Source organism: Heterocephalus glaber, unplaced genomic scaffold (genome assembly GCF_053883595.1).
Source record: "Heterocephalus glaber isolate CG9 unplaced genomic scaffold, H.glaber_assembly_v1.0 deba00001481, whole genome shotgun sequence".
Classification (NCBI taxonomy): Eukaryota; Metazoa; Chordata; class Mammalia; order Rodentia; family Bathyergidae; genus Heterocephalus; species Heterocephalus glaber.
This window is the reverse complement of record NW_028258317.1, coordinates 20,030,637-20,051,942: the sequence shown is the minus strand read 5'-3', so window position 1 is coordinate 20,051,942 and position 21,306 is coordinate 20,030,637. Positions and strand designations below refer to the sequence as shown.

The 21,306-nt window shown below is 37.9% G+C and overlaps 1 long non-coding RNA gene and 1 pseudogene across 1 annotated transcript in view; both read right to left on the bottom strand.

Annotated features, from left to right (window-relative positions):
- LOC147825862 (uncharacterized) overlaps positions 1-21,306 on the bottom strand; it is a 269,968-nt gene that overhangs the window by 55,396 nt on the left and 193,266 nt on the right. The gene's annotated exons all lie outside the window — the stretch shown is intronic.
- Positions 156-21,023, bottom strand: LOC101710012 (endophilin-A3-like; annotated as a pseudogene).

Genomic DNA, 21,306 nt, shown 5'->3' with positions numbered 1-21,306 from the left:
TTCCCACCAATGTATAAATGGATTTTTTAAATGGGATATATATATATGTATATATTTATATATGTATAAATGGATTTTTAAATGGGATAAATATATTTGCACACACACAATGGAGTAATATTCCCATAAAAAGAATGAAATTGTGTCATATGAAAGAAAATTGATGCAGCTGGAAATCATCATGTTAAGCAAAATAAGCCAGACTCAGAAAAACAAGTACCTCACGGTTTCCTTAGTAAACAAGAAAAGGAATAAGAGCAGGCAGTCCGGGTGCTTAATGGTGGGATGGATATGATCAAAATATATACATGAATGCAAATACCACTTTGAAACCCAGTATTTTACAAAATTAATAGATACTAATGAAAATATATTTTCAAAAAGGATCTCAGGAAAGACTGGAGAATTTGGCTTGGAACCAAGCACATTCCAGATTTAAGAAGGCAAAATTACAAGAACACTATCATAGTGGGAATTGTGTAATAATCGGTCCTGCCAATGTGATCAATAGATGTTCACTGATTTTAGTCACTGTATAAAAATGAAATTCAGGATGGAAGTTCATTTTGATCATTTCCATATACAGTGCCTACCCCTAGCCTAAAGCCCCAGGAGATTGTGCTCAATGGGGAAGAGAGAGCCATCTCAGCAGAGGTACAAAGGAAATAAAAGTAGTGTTTCAAGACAAAAATAACAAATATGGCCAGTAAAAACACAAATAACAATATATAGTCCCAATAATAATACCCAAAACAATCTCTTCTGTTTCCTGGAAACTGTCTTCATTACCTTCCCCTCGTTAGGACAGAGAGAGTGGTTTATTTCGGCTTACTATTTCAGTCTGTGATCCGCTAGCTCCAAGGCAGTAATGGGCTGGCAGAGGAAACTGGCAGAGAGGAAGCCAGGAAGCAGAGAGAGGAGAGAGGAGCTGGTGACAAGAATAAACACTTCCAGGTCACACAAAGGTGATCTGTCCCTTCTGACCAGGCCCCACCTTCTAACTGCACATTTAGCTACTGAACTCATTAGTCCATGAATCCACTGGGGAGTATAGTGCCCCCAGGACCAAACCCACCCTTCAAACACATGAAAATATTGGGGAACATTTTACATCTAATCAGTAGCAGCAACTGAAGTGAGAAATTCCTTAAAAAGCTGGGAGTTACCTAGGGAAAACCTATATGGCACATTTTTTTCTGGAGGCACCATTTTATTTCAATATTTGTCAGAAACAAAACACTTTGATGGCAATATTATAAATAGGAATTCAAAATTTGCATGAATTTTCAGATAAAATCCTTCAAAAGGATTTCCATGCTTTTCATCAGTCACTTCAAACCAACCTTTGAGAACATCCAAATAGGATTTTCTTTTCCTTTGCTGTGCCTTTAACAGGTTTCTCTTTTTTCTCTCCAAAGAGGCTTTAGGTGCCTCATAGAGGTGTCAGCTATAGCCCTGTGGCTCAAGGAATTCCTCTGACTTGCCTTCATCCCTCTCCCTGGGGCATTTTCAAAAGAATTTTGTACTATTTTTTATATCTGTTTTCTTTTTCAATTTTGCTGCTTGTACTGACAATTTGCTGTTATTTTTGCTTTTGTCCTCCAGCCTCTGCTTTTTCCTAAATGTTCCTACACCCCACCCTCACATTAGCCCAGGATCTCAAGGCATTTTACCACCATCTGGCTCTAATACTCTGGGATCCCTGTCACTCAAGAAGACATATCTGACATGAATATTCAAGAACATGTAACATTTTGAATATAGCCACATTTCAGTTACTACCTGTCTTTGCTACAAAAGACATATAATTTCAATATTCTAAGTTGTGCCTTTTAAAAGCATAGAACCAATCCCAAATCTCCTGATATTTCTGTTTGGGCAAATCCTATGTGTACCTTTCATGATTTATGGACTTTGATCACATATTCCTTCATCTTTCATCTTACATGAATTTTAATTTTCCCTCATCTATTTTCTTAAGGGAGATACTGCAAACTTCTAAAAAGCAAAGTAGCAGCCATGAATTCTTAGGTCAGCAGAAACAACATTACTCTTTTCAATGTATACTTTAGTTTTCATACTTTATAGTCCATGTTGCAACTATAAACATTGAGAGGGGGAGAAAAACAGAAGAAACTTTAATGTGGATGTCACCTATTTAGAAATACATGTGCAACTCCCTCTCCTTGTCTTGCTTTCCTTCTCCTCCATTTCTTTCCCTTCCCTACTTTCTTCCTCTCTCCCCTTCCCCTGCCCTCTTTTACCTACTCTGTCCCTCTCCTCCCCTCTGCACCTCCTTACTCCCTGCTCTTTCCACATCCTCCCCTTCCCCTCTCACCTCCACATGATGCCTTCTTAGACCCCTGAAGGCCCTGCCCACCTTGGGCCCTCCTCCTCCCCTTGGCCCTAGTGATCTGCAGTGGCAGAAGCCTGCTTGAGTCACAAGGAGTCACACAGAATTCATACCCCTCCCACCCACACACGCACACAGATGAAGCTATGGATGTTTCTTCAGCTGAACCAGAGCAGACTCTTTAGCCTCCAGTGCAGACTTGTCACCCTTCTGTTGCAGACCCTTCGGCCTTCTGTCACAGACCCCACAGCCTCCTGGTGCAGACTTGCATGGGTCACTGCAGTGGGCTCCAGGCTTCTGACTGGTTCCTTCCAATCTCTAGACAGACCTGTTGTGCTCTTCTACTTCTGACCGTGAGTGGGATTGACCTCCAGAAATTACAGAAAACATTACCTTGCCCTCTGTCTTGCCAGTGTTGCTTTTTGCTTCACTGGAAATGTGCTCAGTTCATACTTTTACACAGGTGGTAATTCTAAAGAGAAAATTCATAGATTGGGAGTATCTGAACACAGCTTTGAGTAAGGACACGCTGTTGTGATCCCTGAGTACACTGTGGCTCATCAGGATGCTCCAAGCTCATCTTGTGGTTACCTGGCCCAGCCCTGAAACCAATGCTGGGTTCTTGAGCTAATTCAAGGTTGTGGTTGGTGGCTTCAAAAAATCATTTTGAAACTTCTGACATCTAAAATCTTAGGCATTTCAGACCACATTTGCCTGAGTGACCTTATAGCAGCCAAAATCTTATGGTATACAAATTTTGATACCTTAATGTATACCTATCCTCCTGAATCTGACTTCATGAAACAAGCAGAACCTGTGATATGCTACTTTGTATATTAACTGAAGAATGTGTGAAGTGAAAAGATTATCCTGGATTATGTGGGTGACAGACTGGAGATGTGACAGTATAAACAGAGGTTAGAGTGATACTTCTTGAAGAAAGTGAAGAAGAGATGAGGATGGCATGCAGCTTCTGAAACCTAAAACCTTCTGCCCTTAGAAAGTGGTAACAACCACAGAGAGAACTGATAGGGTAAAGGAGGCTGAAGGAGGACAAGCCATTGCCTGGGTCTCATGGTAATTACTAGAGAGGAAACAGTTTGACCTTAAAAGATGCAGTATGTTCTACACAGAATAGGAGGTAAAATAAAGCTTTCTCAGAGTTCAAACTCTAAAGGACACAGATGTTCCAAAAGACAGACTGGGGGCTGGCACAGACTCATGGAGAATGAGACTGTCAGCCACAAGAACAGAATTCCTGACGAAGATCAGGTTTTGTGTAGACAAAACTGACTCTCTCCCAACTGTTGGGAAGTGATGAAGAAGAGTGGCAAAGGAGACAGGTTGGCTTGGGAAGACACATGAGAATGTTCCCAGTAGCAGGAGAAATTCAGTAAGTGCTGGAATTGTTTGGATTTATGAGGTACTCTCAAATCTACATCTCTATTACAATATGTATCTGACACGTATTTCCAGATAATTTAAATAGTAATACTATGATGTAATATTTACTAATTTCCATGATACAAACATAGTTCTAAGCCTAATCCTCTCTAGCACTGCATATCCTTGGGGCTGGGGAGATTCAGAAGTACAGTATCTATCCCTAGAAACATCAAAGGATTTCCTTTGTTTAGTCAGTACCATCTACTACACTTTGGGTATGAAAGTTCAAGTCAATGACAGATGAACTTAAGCAATAGATTTAGCAATCCTGCAGTGCTGTGAATACTGGTGGGGTCCTGAAACACCACGGATGTCATCAATAGGTTACAGAACCCTGTTGAGGCCTTAGTGATAACTGGTATCATACCAACCACGGTATCATACTGAGCATTACAAAGGACAGTGATCTAGTGAATAGATAGTGTCTTATGTTGTTTGTTGTTTTGGGGTGAATACATTTCATTCCTTATCATCACTAATTATTCTCTGAGAACAGTCTCAGATAGAATCTTACTGGATATCAGCAATTCTCCAAAGAGTTGAACCATGAAACACAAAGAGAAGAAAAAACACCTAGAGAAGAAATTCTTAAAATAACCTGTGAAGGGCCAGAGATTTAGCTCAGTGGTTTTGCCCCCTGCTGCACAAGTACAAGGACCCAAGTTCGATCCCCGGTACCAAAAATAAATAAATAAATAAATAACCTGTGAAAAAGTTGAGCAGTACAAGAGTAAAGTTGGATTTACAAGATGTTCTGCAGGGTAGAGTCAATGTACTGTCCCAAACTCAAGGCCACAAAGTGGCAGATAATTCTTCCTCAACCTCAGAGGACTTCTATGAAGACAAATTTTTGGATGTAGAATTGCACAACTCTCCAGGTGATGCCCCTGAGACACATGAGATGGTCCTAAGTTCAAATCTGGATGCAAGAGAGAATTTCTCAACCTGAGAAAGAACATTTGCCCTGCATCTCTTCTTAAAGTGTGTTTCTATGGATCAGGATGGTCCTGGATCCTCCAAGATGGTTTTAAATCAAAATTTGATGGAGAGGGAAAATTCCTCCTTCGTGGCACATTCCCATTTACCTTCCTCCTTGACCAGTAACCCCTCAGAGTCTCCAATATCTACTGAAAAGAAAAAGAGTCACTAATATTTACTAGAAGCCTGTCCCAGTGAAAAGGGGTGTGACTGCCTTGGGCGTTACAGAAGAAGATTTGGAGCCCACCACAAAGATGATAATAAAAGCAAAACTTACCTGTTCAAGAAGATCCCTCCAAAAACCAGCCTCTCTTATGTGTGCCTAACAGACATCCTAACTGACAGTGAAGATGGCTTGGACAGGGAAGACCCAAAGGAAAGGGAAGAGGCTGAGAAGCCACCTGAGGATCTGTCCTAGGAGACAGGTCCCAGTCCCAAAGTACCTGCAGAACTGGAGGACTTATATAGTGGTTTCAGGTGCATGGGCTGCTGCCAGGTCTTCCCCAATTTGCGGATCCTTAAGAAACACCTGAAATATGGGGTTGAGGATGGTGCTTCATGCCTTAGTCTTTCATTTGCTAAACTAAGGAACAAAGGAAACAAAGTAAGAGAATCACATGGTGAGAGAATAGGAATATCACATCTGGAGGCGATGTGGAGATATTTTCGAGGTTCTTGTTATTTTTGGTTTTTTGTCCTTGTTTTACTATTATAATAAAAATGTCTATAATAAATAGAAACTGAATTACTAAAAGAAAAGATACGTTTGCGATACATTTCCAGCATGGGCTCTCATGTATTTAATATATGACGTTAATCACATCATTTAACTTCCCTTAGCTGCCATGTCTTCCATGGAGCTCCTTCAGGTTGGATGTTACAGCATGGTTGTTTAGACCTTGCAATGCTTTGGGTTTCTATAGGTACCACATGTACCAGATTATATGCATCATGAGAGATGGTTAGATATTTGTCCAGAGACAGACTCTTACACAAGTATTTCGTACTGGAAACATCTGAAGAGTACACTTAGAAATAACACATGCAATGGTTTAGTGGACCCAGCTTGTACCAATTTACAAGATGCAATTATGTGCATCTTTTTCCTTCTCTGCATTATAATATTAAGTTGGCAGTTTAAAATTGGTCATGAGGGAAGCCCACATACTGGAAATTTGAAAGTGGGAAAAATAAGAATGTTTTCCCCCAAGGTTTAAGTTACTAACCATGACTAGCATACCACTGTCTGAGAAAGAGGAAGATGAGGAAGGACTTGGCAGAAGAAAAAAGTGAAATTCTTTGACTTGGCCTTATCCACCGTGATAATTCTTGCCCCACATATCAAGAAATCAAAGCAAGATTCCTACCAGATATTCAGTACATCCATTCCAATATTAAATTCAGAGACTCAGAAATGATCCTTGGTCCCTGGTCTCCAGTGAACATACTCTAACAGAGCTAAAACAGAGGTCCTCCACTTATTAACCATCTATGCTCTTAACTATAATCACAGGGTCATGACGACCCTCTGTGTCACCAGATACCAATGTTAACTGGCACCCTATGCCCCTGTACCCAACAGTTCTTCAAACAGCTTAATACTTCCCTTTCCCAGGTGGGAGTTACTCAAGTAAATAGCTAAATATCGACTACAGAAATATCACCAGGATATCTCTAGATTTGCAGCTATGATTCATTTATTTCAAGTTCTGAGATATATGCTCAGGATGTCTATTAAGGTATGTGGTCTCCTAATTCCTAATGACTCGTAAGGAGCAAGAGATGAGAGATTAAGCAAAAGGAAAAATTAAACTACAATGCAGAGCAGCAGGTGCCTCAGCCAATCATACAGGAATTAAGGTATAACCCTGACCAAGACAGGGCTCCTTTCCTGAAGGTACTTTACAGACAGGAACCTAAATAAGACATTTGGTGCCAGGAGCATTCTCAAGAAGCATACCCAGCTATGAGTCAACTGGCTTCCAATATTCTGTTAACTTAGGAAAGGTTCTAACATGGGGATCTAGGCATCAGACCAGTGGTGTCCCTTATACTGAGTCTGGTTGAAATAAGGCCCCCTACATTTTATATGGAACCATTATTTTTCACTAATATTGAGGATTTGAGTTTAACATACCAATCTTCTTTGTTCAGACTAGGCCCTCGCTCACCAATCTAAGGTCCTTCCTTGACATTTTCCATCATTGCATTCCCACATATCTCAAAGACTTTCTGGATGTGTTTATTTGTGTAAGACATTAATTAATATCATTTGGATTTGTTTGTTTGTTTGTTTTCCAGAGGAATCCTCAACTACCATGCAAAATTAGTTAATTCAGAAATATACTAAGGATAAAGAGATTTTCCAGCCTCACAAACTTATGCTTCTGATAATTTTCCAGGGCATTCTATTATAATTATCATCACTAGACCTGAGATTAGTGCACCATCACTGCTAATTTTTATTTATATTGATGTTATTTTATAGTAAATATTTAGTTTACAAAATAAATGGGTTGCAGTCAGCAGAAGGAAGAAATAATTCTCTCATTAGGATAACCAGCCAGTTAGGGGAAGACCTTGACATATGGATAATGTTATTAGGAAGAGGCACAGTTATATAGCAGTTGCAATTAGCATTGCAAAAGGAAATAGATTTGTTTATACATGCTTTGGGGGGAAGAAAGATTATGGAAGATATTTTCAAGGCACCAAGTGTGACAGGAATTGACAAAATATTGAGACATCCTTAAAAAAATAACTTTTCTGGAACTGACACTCCAGTCTACATAACTTGCCATGCTGAGATCACAGTGAGCTAATAGGTTCAGGGTGATTTTCTCTCCAAGGTTTGGAGTACTTGGAGCAATTAACAAGCTTCTGGCATGATTCAAGATTATAGGGAAAATTTATAATGTGCAATATGCTCATGTGGGAAACCTTACAATTATCATCTCTGTGATTATCAAGTGATGAAGCCATAATTGTAATACTGGCATTCATAGACCTTTGACTCAGAGGTTTCTGTGAATCCAGTATTCTCATTAATTGTATTCCTTCAGAGATCTGCATGGAGAACTCGAAAAATGGCCTTTTACACATAGTTGTGAAATGTGATGTCATAATGCAAACTATATTGATTCATGGCTTCACAGCATGGTTGATATTCTCCTACTGGATCTGTAAGGGAGATTTCTCTTGAAATGAGATGACTGAACATGAGGAGACTAATTTTGAATAAGGTCATTTGTAAAACCACAGAGCTATGGACCTATAATGTTGCATGGACTCTGTGTTGGAGAGAACCACCGGTGTTTGTAGTACTAACTTAAAGAGACTGACCATACTCAGGATAGTGTTGAAGATTTTGTGTTTACTACAAACAACAGGAAGCTGTGAGCCCATTTTTGCTCATTAACAGCAGCTTTAAATTACCTGGGAAAAGTTTTAGACAGATATTCAAGACACACTATTTCCCACCCTCTGTCATTCAGCATTTTATTTCCCCTGTGCATGTCCGTTTTAAGCAACAAAGAATATGCATACTACTTGGACCCTTGTTAATATGTTGCTGCTCCCTTCTCTCCTCTTTGCCTGCAGCCAGGTCCTATTATGGGAGCTCTAAGCACCCAGGTATGTGAATGCTATGTGCTATAGCAGAAAGCCAGCCCTAGAGTGTTTTGTATTAAGATAGAATACGGATTATATTACAGAGTAAACTCTATGGACATATCTGTTTCCACCCACATTCATATCCTTCCTTCCCCTCATCACTTCACCACATCACCATTCGACTCAATAGGTTGTCTGTTCTTCATACACTACATTTTTCTGTATCAGAGGGCTCATGCACTGCCTGAGATCTGCTTGGCCTCATATGTCTCTTGCTCTAGCTTCTCTTGGATTCTGAGCATCTTCATGCAGACACAACCTGACAGTGCTTCTTCTTCTTCTTCCATCCCTCCATCTCTGGCCTTCTGAGTCAGGGTTTCCTTGTTCATGATGCCCAGGACCCAGCTCAACACTTATGTCCAACTTTGTGCCACACAGATGTTTAGGGAATTCAGCATACCAAAGGGGTGCATGAGTCAATGCATAATTTTCCCCTTCAGAGAATGATTCCAAGATGCAAATTACTCAACTTATTATCAATGAAGTCCTACAGGCAAAAATCAGTTGCACTCAGCATTAACTCACCTCAGTAAAACAACCTCAGAGTGTTTCTCCATCTTCTATCACTTCATCACTCTTGCTTTCTAAATAAAAAAGCAAACCATGCTCTACTTTCTTTTTTTTTTTTTGTCCTGGTACAGGGGATTGAACTCAGGACCTTGCACTTACTAGGCATGTGTGGCACCACTGAGCTAAATCCCCAGCAACATGTTCTGCTTTCTCAGGCTAAGACACATTCAATTTCTGCCCTCCGCCACCAACTCTATGCTATCATCTCTTGCTTGGGTTTAGTGCACATTTCTCCTAGTGGTACTGTATTCCCAATTTTATTCAAAAGTTCACTCTTCCTTTTAAAAGAGTAATCTTTCAAATTCATAAATCTGCTTATTTCATTTACTTGCTTTTAAATCCTCAAATAGCTACTAATGTCTCTTAGAATAAAATACAAATTCCTTACCATGTCATTCATTGACCAAGAGGAAATGGCTTTACTCAACCCTTCAATGTTATATATAACATATACATGTGTAAATTATGAAGCAAGAACTTTATTTTACTTTATCTTACTTGTGAAAAGTGCATTGTTCTAACACGACTTAGGGAGGAAAATAATACATTCTTTTTCCAACTGATTTGAAATTCTACCTCTAGCGTATATTAGATTGCTCAAAATTTACAGGTACCTGCTTCTATTTTCCTTCTCTGACTTCTGCTGGAATTATCAATATCACTCCTCCCTCATTTTCAATGTGTTCAGAATTTACACAACATAAATTAGACATTGTTAAAGCTCAGTAATATCTGGCTCTTTTCTCATAGACTCACTGATGAGGCTTTCCTCTCCAGCCACCTTGTAGTTATGCAGAGACATGTGATTAATTCTGACCACTAAGAAGTGATGATATTTCCTATCAAGGTAGACAAGTGTAGGTATGTAATCTTCCTCCTTTGTAAGAGTCCCTTTCTCCTTCTAAAAAGAACACGCAAGCCTCATACTACATAGGATGGCAGAGCAAGTCAAGTCATCTCACAGAAAACAATTACTCTAAGAAGTTGACTGGAAGGCCACAGACTTTAAAAGCACAAGAAAAAAATTTTTAATAGGCAAGCTATTTGCTTAAGAGTTTGTATCTTTAAGAGAACCTTAACAGTGTGTATTGGCTGTTAAATTTGACAAAGAATTAAAGGAGAAAGAATAATTCTGAAATGATTTGGAAGTGGAAATGAATGAAAAGAAAGTCCAGAAATTCAAACCTTGTAGTATTGAAAAAGTAAAATCTTCCTGTGCTAAAAGTGGTAAAATTTAACAATAAAAAAGGCACTGAGGAAAAATATTCAATAAAATTTTTAATCAAATAAAATTACTCAAGACAAATACTACAATAAAAATTTACCCATTTCTTGGAATGCAAAACTAATCTGTATTTAGTTTCATTAGAGAGAGACAGCAAAGATATAGAGTAATTGGCCTATGAAACTGACCTAAATCAAATAAAAATCACATAAAAATATTAAGAGGTTCTAAAAGCTTGACTGAAAGTTCATAAAATTTAAAAGTAAACCTTGAGCATCCAGCTTTTCTAAGCAGAAAGCAGGACAAGAAAGCAATATGACTCCTAGGAAGATATATTTCATGACAGAACTTCAGATATGGTCAAAGGGAATAACAGAAAGGAAACAGCTTCCATTGGGCAGCACCAGAGGCTAAGGAAAACAACAGAAGTCTATCAGAGCCCAGATCGGGCCTTAATAAAGGAATATTCCCCCTTCTCTAGGTCAGAACATCCTCACAATCCCTACTGTCAGGATTTCAGAGTTGTTAGACACCTGTGACTGGTATATTTTATATTTTCCTCATTTCTGAGTAAAAGCACTTACTATACTTAACCAAAACTCATTCCACCATTATAGGAGATGTGATTGAAAAACGCAGCGAATGTTTAAATTTTTAAAATTTTGTTACAGTAAAAGATGCATTGTCATTAATTGCCTGCATAATACACCCTCCCCCTTCTTCCAACACACTAATCACATCATTGTTGTCACTTTCTGAAGCAATTATGGAAGATCTTTTTCATGGGGGCTTTTAGTTGCACTGTTCTGGTTGCCTGGATATCCTGGAGTGATTCAAAATGTTTACCTTTCTTTTTCATTTTGACTTTAGGGATGAACCAGAAGTCATAAGGTGGCAGAGAATACAATAATAATGTTGTTAGGAGGCTGCCTTTCCATTGGCTAACACTTGGCAGCAGCATTCACCACATTTTTCATCATGCCTAGTAAAGGCATTAGCAAAAGAAGACTTCCAGAACTGCTTCAGAAAGTGGCAAGAACAGTGGGATAAGTGTGTTCAAAGCAAGAGGGAGAGGGAGTATTTTGAGGGACAATGGCAATGTGTCTTCTACTGTAATAATTGTTTTTAATTTATACATTCACCATACATTTTGATCATACCTCATAACTTGTGGATTAAGGATAGAGAGCTTCTATATTATAGTCTCTGGATGAAGAGGAGCTATCTGTGGATCTAATGGAGAGACTACTTTGCATCTTCCAAAGATCCCACACTTAGGCCATAGTTCTGTGACTAAACAGAACAACCAAGTCTTCTCAGTTAAAGATGCTGCATTCAGGAAAGAAAGAACCAGCAATCAGCAGACAAGACTGCTGAACTGTGGTTGACATTGTCAGTGCTCACAGTATCTGGTTTATCTCTCTTTGCAGGCAAATGAAACAACACTTTGAAGCCTTTTGAAATTAGGTGAGGCTAATTAACCAGTTCTACCCAATGATCCGTGAGAAGGGACATCAGTCTATTCTGGCCTCAGAGACAAAACAGGTATAATCCCTCCCTGCTTTTTCTTTTTCTGCAGTAGAAATCATGGGGGTCCTCATGAGAGGCTTAGAACTAAGATATTGGAGCAGTCTCAATCAAGTCTGAGCCCCTGTATGGAGAAGAGATATCTACAACACACTGAGAATGAATGCATGATGAATTTTTATATTTTTAATCCATAGAATAACCCAACCTATTCAAACTAAATATAGTTTTTAAATATGCATATTTAATTTAACATCTGAATTATCTTCCAATATTATTTTCCCTCCACTTTTGAAGTTGTAATCCCATTATATTTTGGCACCTATTATTACTGATTAGAAATGTGCTGCCAAGTTTACCTTTATAAGCAATTTTTATTTTTAGTAGCTTCTATCATAATTTTGTCTTTGGAGTAAAAACATTTTGAGATTGTTTTTCTGTGTGAAATTTTCATTCATTATTTTTCCTGCTTAAGAACATACTTCTTCCATTTGAGAATTTATGTTTTCCTTTCACTTTAGAAAATTCTTGGCTGTGATCAATTAAAATTGGATATATATTGACTCCATATTCCTTAGCTAATTTTAATGTTTCCCATCTTCTTGTTACTTTTTGTACATTCCAAGTAATTTTTTCAAACCCATTGTCCAAATATAAATCCTTGTGTCAGTTGTATCTGATTTACTGTTCAATCTTTGTATTCATAACGCAGACTTATTTGGGTCCATTTCAAACTTTCTGATTCTTTTTATGCACTTTTATTTCTCCCTTATGACTTCCTTTCTTTTTGCCTTTTTTGAACAATTTAAATAAACTGATTGTAAGTTTTCTTTCAGATCATTTTCTTATTTCTAGTTTTAAGTATCTAAATTCTTCCACAGTCAGGACCTGTGTCTTTCCCACAGTAGATCATTGTAGTGATTTGGTCAGTTTCATTGAGAACATATCTTCATCCGATCATTCTGTATTGCTTTGGGGGAAGTCAAATATACTCTGCACTGGTCAAATGCCATTCATAGCAACTACCTACTCAGCAAGTCCCAAGGTGTTTCATGGGTTAGTTTCTTAATTCCATATATGCATCTGACACAATTCTGAAGTTTACAATTTAAGATACACCACCATGGATAAGAAAATGGAAAGTAAACTTTTGCTGCTTCACTGAGGCTGTGGATGTGCTTTCCTGGTGTTCATTTCCCGGATAGGGTGGTCCCTGGTGGCAATGGTTCTGGGCAAACAGAATGGTGCTGGTTTCCTGTTTTTGAGATCCATGGATAAACACTTCTCCTTCTGCATGTATCTAAACACAGACCCATGCTGCTAAGATTTCAGTGTATTTTCCATAACTGCTTGGTGCACCTCTGCTCACAGCTGTTCTGTATGTTTTCTTCATTTTTGCCTTATGATGATTTATGTCTTTTAGTTTTGAGTTTGGCTATGTTTCCAAATAGTCTTTAGTTTATATAATGCATCATTCACTTTTGCGCGGAGCACTTTGCACCTTATTTGACTTATTTCTTGTGTAATCTGAAACTTAATCTTCATGACATTTTAATTGAGATTGAACTACAAATATAAAATATAAAGAGAATAGCTATTTATCATATACAAGAGAATGTCATAGTACAGAATTTACCCAGTATCTCTTCTGCACTGTCAATATCTCAATAACACTGAGGTTTAGGTTATAGGGGGAAAATGAACACTTGTTATTAGCCTCGTTCCTGAGAATTTTTTAAATTATATTTTCTACCTGCTTATGGGTGATATACAAATATCTGAATTGTTTTTGTAAATTCCCCATTATCAGATTTTTATCCCCACTAAGAAGCTATCATAATAATCTAATTGGAAGAAGAAGGGTGTGGAAAAAGAGTGGTAACAATGTCAATGAAGAAGATTTCAGAATTGAAAGATGGTTTTTCAATTATGGTTGAGTGGATATGATGGACAGATAAGAGGGGTGGTAAAGATAGAGGTACCAAGAATGGTACCCAGGTTTCTGCCTGTATGCCAGGTAGAGGTTTCAATGATTGAGAGAAAAGTGATGAATGAGCAGATGTGAAGGGACAATGGAAAGAATAAAAGTTTAGTTTTATAATAATCTATGCTAACAACCCTTATTAAATAATTTATTGTTTCATTAAGGAAAGGTACTCTGTAGGAAGGCAAATCCTTGTAGAAACAGATGAGCCATAACTAAAAGCAGGATGAAGAGCTAATAAGAAGTCAAAGATGAAGAAAGGATATTGGAATCTTCACTCCAAGGTATCCTGATAAGGTCTGGAGGCCCAAAGCAGCTGGAGGACAGTTACTGAGATAACATACGGATACTGCATTTCTATATGCCACAACTGTTACAGCCCTTAGTGATGAAAAACTAAAGGTTTTTTTTTTCTATATTCACATCCTACAGTGCAGGAAGCTTCACAGGAAATAAAATTTCCAATTGCTTGAAATAGTCTAAATAGATTCTGCAGTGGAAAAACACTTCCTTCTCAGTAGCACTCCTGCATCTTCATGCTGGAGTCATCAGTACAGTCATTAGCCTCTTAATTTAGCTGCAGGTACTTTGTGAACTTTTTCGAAGGTTTTTGCTGGATGGATGGGCTGTGATAGAATGCAGAAAGATAGCCTGTAGCATTTCTAGTCCAACATTGTGCATACCTTCAATGAGAGAAGAAAAATGTCATTGCAAGACAGATATGTGAGAGACTAATAAGCCAGATACAGTTATTATCAAAGCAAATGAGCCTGCTAGGTGGCAGCAAGACTAAAACAGAGGCTACACCCTCCCCTGCCTTTGCCTGCAAACAGCTGCAAACATGAACTCACATGCAGGCAAACTCTTTTTTAGCCTTTTTTAAAGAAACCATCATGGAATTTAAACATCTTAAACTTCAGAGCTGGCCACTTTCCAACATAAGAGAGTATATAAATTGCAACAAAAATGAACCAACAAAAGCAAAATGAACTCCATGACAAAAAGGCCATATTGCTGTAGTATTTTATTTTTCTACACACACACACACACACACACACACACACACACACACACACATAATCCGTGGACCCCTAAACATAATAGTCATCTCTGTTTTGATAAAGGGAGAAGGCAAGGGAAAGGGCAAGATGAAAATTCTACTAACATAGCTATCTTTTTGAAATGTAAGAATTTTTGGAAAAGATAAGAATGTCTTAATAAATTAGTCATTTAGTTCTACAAATATACTGATGTCCAACTAATAATGAGTCTTTTATATCTCCGGGTAAACAGAATAGGACTGTGCCTCCAGGTGGGCTTAGAGCCATTGACAAACTTGTCAAACCATATTTTGGTGCACTCCACTTTTTTTTTTCTTTCACGCTCCTTATTTCTTTCTTTCTTTGTTATCTTTTTGCCCTCCACTCATTAATCTACCTTCAAACTTTCTTCTTGAAAGAATGTTGTAACAACATTCAGTGAACTGTTTAAATGTCCTATTTAAAACAACATAAATAGGACAAGAAATATTTTTCTTACAACAATAAAAAGTATAAATTTAAACAAAAAACCTACAGTGTTATACACTTAGTGAAAATCTTAAATAAAATAGAAATGGCTGATATTAGTAACACTTTTAATACATTTTTTAAATTCACTATGTTTCTCTCTAATCTATTTCATGGGTAGCTGAGAAAGTAAATATAATAAAGTGCAATTCTCATTATTTTATTTCTCCCATGAAAACTTTTCAGTAGCTTTTTAATGATCTTAAAATTAAACTCAAATCCTTAAAGTAACCTTCCAAATAGTCCATCACTTCCTATGCCATCTAGTGTCCCTCTGTCCTTAGCTCAACAAGTATTAATCAACTTTGCCTTCTTTTAGTTATTAAAGAGTCATCTTTCTGCAAAAGAAGGTCTGTGTTTCTTTTGTCTTCAGTGGCTTGCTCTTCCCTCTACTTCCCCTGCTCTCAAGCCACTCCCTATGTTCATGAATGTGTGCCACAAACAGGCACATGTGCACACACACACACACCCCACACACACACACCCCTTTCTCTCTCATCATCTGCACAATTCCTCACAGGTCTCCATTCAAAATATCAGTTCCTTTGCAAAATACCTCTCCTTTCTCTTCCATTATTCTCTGTCTCACATAGTACTATGATTTTTCCCCATAAGACTAGTGATATGTGGTTATTATATTTGTCTGAATTTACTATTTAATTTCTTTTTCCCCTCTGTACTGTAACCTCCATCAGGCTTTCTTTTGTTCAATATTGTATGCCTTGTTGCCAACCTCATAAAGTAAATATTCTATAAGTATTTGTTGAACGAATTCATTGCTGGAATATTAAAATCAATAAAAATGAGAACACAAACATGTTGATGATAAAGCCAACATAATATCTGAAATTAAGACAAATATTAGTTCTGAGTTTACTGGTAAACAGAATGAAAAGATGAAATTGATCAATTGGAATCATTGTACAAGATAAGTCAAACCATTTCCTATCAAAAATTATTGGAAAGTTTTCTTAAAGAGATCTTTTCCCTTCACAGTACTGAAAATAGTTTATATATGTGCATGATGATTAATGTGAGTGTCCCATATTAGACACCAAATTTCTCACTAACAGATTTAATTGTTTTGCTCACTATAACATCCCAGCAAATGAGAAAGCACTTGAAATGTTAGAGAACACAACAAATAAGTCCCCTTTTTTAAACCTGCATTTAAATATCTATTGACAGTTACTATCTGTCTAGCATTGTCAAAAGTACTAAAGGTATATCACGGGTAAAGGGTGGAAATAGTACATTTCATCATTTTATAGAAAAGGTCATTTTATATACCTTCGTGCTGTTTTGGACTTTTGTTGTTGATATTAAAGTATAAAGGAAAACATTAAAACAAGAAACAATTATGTATTAAGGAGTATAATGAGAATTTTCCATACACTTCACTGTTTTAAAGATTCAATGTGTTTCAGGGACAGAATGTGAAATAATAAGATGAGGCAAGAGAATACCAGTCCCTTAGTACCACTTCTTTCTGCTGGGTTTTGGTACAACCTGAAGATAAATATATTCAAGCCTAGACTTGCTGATGACAGCTGATAGTGCTAAAGTTCCTCTGAGCTCATGCTTTTTCTAAAATATTAGGCAGAATGGGGCTAGTGTGTCAAATTTTCTTTTCTTTATAGAAGTTTGGGGATACAAACTAATTTTATATCTTCTTCCAAGTAAACCTGGGATTCTCAGAATCCTATGTGCAGGTCTTTTAATTTGAAAGCTTTTACAGTTAGTTACCTACAAAAATATAGAGGAGAATAATAGGACCACCGAAATAAAACTATGATCTTTGATTTACAGTTCTCAATTCCATTTGGAGACAGTAGCTCAATGTTTGTCAAACTTAGGACAGTTTACTTTAATTTCCCCAAGCAGGTACATCTGCCATCTAACAAAATGAGCAATCTGATCACTTCCCCTTCACAAGCATGTGTCCAGGGAGAGGGGAAGGTGAGGGGTGGGAAATAAAAATGATCAAAATATGACTATGTATATGTATAATTCGCCAAGATGAATGTAATTATTATGTATTCTAAATGAACTAATTTTTTTAAAGAGCATATTTCCAAGCACAATGATTAAAAGAGGTGCTACAAGATGGCTAATTGATGTTTCAGGTTGTTTATTTGCATGTATAAGGACCCTCAGGATAGGGAACCTATTTCATAATTCCCCTTTCTCTCACAAATATCTGATCATGAACACTAGTGAGCCTACTAAGAACCCTGGAGAGAAGACAGCTCCACTTACATATGAAGTTGAGCAATCGTTAAACTCAGTCTTTAGCACCATGCAAGACTAGGCGGCTACTTTCTACTAAATGAATGCATCTCTACTAAAGATGTGCTTTTATCAAAGTCATTTAATCATTCTGGACATTATTTTCTTTTAACATGAATTAGGGACAAATATATCTATCTTATTGATTCCACAGAATTTTCTAAAGATAAAATGATATTAGTTATATGACATTACAAGGAATGGGAAGTATATGAAGATGAGCTCCTCAATTTTGATGAGGAAAATGACTTGTTATCTCTTCGTAGCAGGTTTTGCCCACTTCCACCTTGTCTTCCTAGAAGATATGCATGGAATTTTTGAGTCAAGGGTTAAAATAAGGATTATATTTTTTACTTGTAACAATGTTTATCACCAGAAATACACATTTAAGCACAAGCTCCTCTTTTGCCAGAAATTATTCATTTTTAAATCTCTCTAAAGATATTAATATGAAGATATGAAAAAATTATCTATGTAATATTTTAGTGCGGACAAGAAAATCATTTATATAAATTAAATTGATATGAAATAACTCAGAAAAAGAACACACATAGAAAAGTCATTGAGTTGTCAGAGAGCAGAGTTCACAGAACACCACATGGCGAGAATATCGGTGTGAATTCATTTCAGTCATAAAAGTGTGTCCAAAGTTTGAGTTACATGTTTACAGAGGTAAAGGCACAATCACTTCCACATCATTAATAAGGAAGAATCTGGATTCCCCATGTATAATTCCTTCATAACAGTTTTCACCTATTTGATTGGTTAATGTAATGATGTCCCCTTCTTTAAATCCTAATTCTCCTTGGTTTTCTGGCTCAAAGCCCTAGAGATCATGAGAGCAGGGCTGATCTGTGGGAATATTAGACCTGTTGTCTTTGCCTTAGAGGTTGTAGAAACCCCACTGGGCTCTCTAGAACTCCTCTTCACCAGCCTTGGCTTGTACAGTCACCTGGAAACACTCAATGCTGCCTCTTTCGGCATCTGCAACTCCTGCAGGTTCTCTGTGGACTGTTTGTGATGGTCTAGTGTGGCCTCGACAAACACAGCCAACTGGCTGACTGGATGACTTGCTCTACATCATTTTCTAAAAAATTAAAAATGCTTCCTTCAGCCAAATCCTTTGACTCTTCAAAGTTTTCTACCGGTTGTCTGACTTGGTCTGGAATCTCACCTACTCGCTTATTTTCATAATCATAATCCAGGTGGCAGCCCCTCCAGCTTTTTCAGGTGGTGCTCAATCTCTTCTAAATCTTTATCTTGGAGTAACTGAAGTGGATCAATGAAAGTTTGCTTTGCCAGGGATTTCGCTCAGTGGTGCCACCGCCTGCCTTGCAAATGGAAGTTCCTGTGTTCAATCCCCAGTACCAAAAAAAAAAGTTTGCTTCATATTAATATCAAGAGAGTCTTTTACCTAGGCCATTAGTTTCATGGATTCACCAACCTTGATCAAGGCATTGCTGAAGGTGAAGCCCTTGCCAAGCTCTTCACCATACTTCACTACGCAGTCCCCCACCAGCCCCTCCATCTGTGGGTAGCCCGTGGTCTTCACTTGCCCTCAGAGTTTCAACACAGTGTTCAGCATTCCTAGCTTAGCTCTGTATACTGGATTCGGCTGAAGGTAGTCAATGGCATTTGAAAGAATTTCTGCAACCTTATTAGTAACATTTATTTTCCTTTCCATGTCCAGAAATTCATCGTCTAGCTTCGTCCCTTAGAGTACCGTTTATTTTTACACTAAACAGCTGGCTAGCTTTATGTAACTGCTTCTCCAGCCTGGCCACCAACATCGCAGCTGTGCTGGGGAATGGGTGGGTTCCCCAGGCTGGGTTCTTTGTCCCACAGCCCTGGCCCGGCTGCTGTCACCTAGTGCACTCACATGCAGAACTACAAATTTTTTTCCTACAAGTCCCTGTGCTCCTAACCACTCCCTCTATATCTCTACCTCTGCCACCACATGTGTGTTTTCCTGAAAAGTCTAATAGTTCTTGTACTCCCAATAGATCTCACTTCTTAAGGTCCTGGTTCCTTTCTCCCTTAAGTTCCCTCTAAAACAAGCATTCTCAGACACTCCCAATTACAGAAAGGGGAAGAACAGTTGTATTAGAACCAACTAGAAAATGTTAAGCACTAAGTCAGACAGCTGCAGCTACTTTCTATGGTATACAACTAATGCACTAAGAGTAAACAACTTAGTACATCAATAAACAACATGGTTCATGGTATGCTGATATGCAAATTGAGTAACCTGAATAACAAAGAATAGCAGCTATAATGTCATTCCCTTAAAAATATTTGGTACTGTGCATACTTCCAAAAGTAATATGGCACACCTGTGAGTGTGTTGAATGGTGTTTGAGACTTTTAGCAATCTGTATGTTGGCAGTATGGGAGGGGTAGAAGGGCAGCTATGCTGTCTGCCCAATGCTTGCCCTAAACTGTCACCTTGCAGTGGATGTTCAATCTTACCTTATTTCATTCCAAGAAGTTTGCAATAGCAGCAACAACAGCACCAACTTGCATTACAGATGAAGTAGACTGGTCCCTGCATCTTTAAGTCAAAGACCTGCATGCACCCTATCACAGGGGCCACTCACAGGTGATATCCAAGACCCAGAAGCAGAGGACTTGGCGATGTCCTGCACATGAAAGTAGCCTACAGGTCTGCATGGGTCTTCAGAACTGAGGGGAACCAGCTTGAGTTTGGACCACTATGTTATTTCTTTGTCTTTTATCTCTTGCCTCTCTGAGCTACAAACATCCCATGCAATCCAGAACTGTATTATCAGAGCCCAGCTTCCTTTGGTCCAAGCAAAACACATTGCAGCACTAGCTGCCTCACCAATGGGTTCCCAACACTGTCACTACAGACAGGCTTTGCAAGCTGGGTGAAGTCTGCTTCTCAAGCTGATGAAATGTTGGAGGCAGAAGAGATATGAACCCACACTGCTGCCACTGTAAGCACACTAGTAGGGATGAGAGCTTCTCCTGAAAACTGCATTCCAGTTTCCAGTTTCTAGCTTCACTCCTAACTGTAGCCAGGAACTCTCACGGCAGTAAGAATCACAGCTGCTCAGCCACCAAGTCCAAGCTCATCGGTGTTAAGATGCAGCAGAAGCAGCAATAACAACCTCACCATCAAGACTTCCAGTTCCCTATATATCTATGTAATTTTAAAGTTAATTCAATTTAACTGGGAGGACATAATGTTGTGGGAAATAAGCCAGGCACAAAAAGATAAAGATTTATGATATTGCTCATATGGAATCTTAAAAAGCTGATCTCATAGAATTAGAGAGTAGAATAGTTATTATTAAAGGCCCCCAGCTAGGGAGGAGAGGCAGAAGAGGAGATATTGGTTAATGGATACAAATTCAGAAGTAGATAGGATAAATATGTTCTAGTGTATCATTATATAGAAAGATTATTAGAGTTAACAATATTGTATTGTTCACTTCAAAATAGCTCAAAGACATAATTTTGAATGTTTTTACCACAAGGAAATAATAAATATTTATGATAATGGGTAAGCTATCATCATTTCATCATTACACAATGTACACGTGTATTGAAGCATCACTCTATACCTCCGTGAGCACATATAATTATTATGTCAATTAATGATAAAATAAGATTAATTCAATTTAATTTCACCTCCAATTATCATGACGTTAAATGAATGTGGACATTTGAA